Below are 745 nucleotides of genomic sequence, written 5' to 3'. Positions count from 1 at the left end.
GCTATCAACTATAGCATTTTTAAACAGGTAATAAATCCAGCTATTAGTATATTCGATCCATCTCCAAAACAGCGATTTAGGCACAAAAAGGTGGAAAAGATCAAGTGGTTTATTAGGCAGATAACTAATGTAATAATTGCGAGGTTGCATGATGAAAGGGTGGAAATTTGTTGAGACAGTATGGCTAAGATGGTCCGATCTGCTGGTGGCTAGGATGTGGATATAATGTAAGGAGCTGTGCTCCTCTCAGACACATGCAACTTAGATCCAACAACAACATAATCAACCCCCCTTTTCTTTTCTTTTTTTTTTTTGTTTAACAGGTTATAAGCCCGGAGGGCACTGTTTTTCTCTAACCGCAAAGCTGAGTGTTTTCTATTTTCTTTTCTATTTTTCCTAGACAGTGTAAGAAGTTAAAAGGCTTCCTTCTACTGCATATATATATTTAACTTACCTAGAGCTATTTCCTTTATTAGATATTTTATAGAGCTTGCAAATTAGCTAACAGGATATATCTAGAAACTATTCTAGAAGGACCCTTTAACGCTCTATCTAAGACACCGAATTTAAATTATTAATCTTAAATAACTAAGAGACTTTAGATTATAATCTAGTTAACAAACTTGCTAGACCAGACCAGTCCCTTAATCTAAGATTATTAAAGCTCCTTAGTTAGGCAACCTATGCCTATATAGACCAAGACTGCCTAAAACTTAGTTTATAATTTAATTAATATTAGATTATT

The sequence above is a fragment of the Fusarium oxysporum genome, genomic scaffold, assembly GCF_000149955.1.
Source record: "Fusarium oxysporum f. sp. lycopersici 4287 supercont2.55 genomic scaffold, whole genome shotgun sequence".
Lineage (NCBI taxonomy): Eukaryota > Fungi > Ascomycota > Sordariomycetes > Hypocreales > Nectriaceae > Fusarium > Fusarium oxysporum.
The sequence above is the reverse complement of the archived record's forward strand: the minus strand, read 5'-3'. Positions refer to the sequence as shown.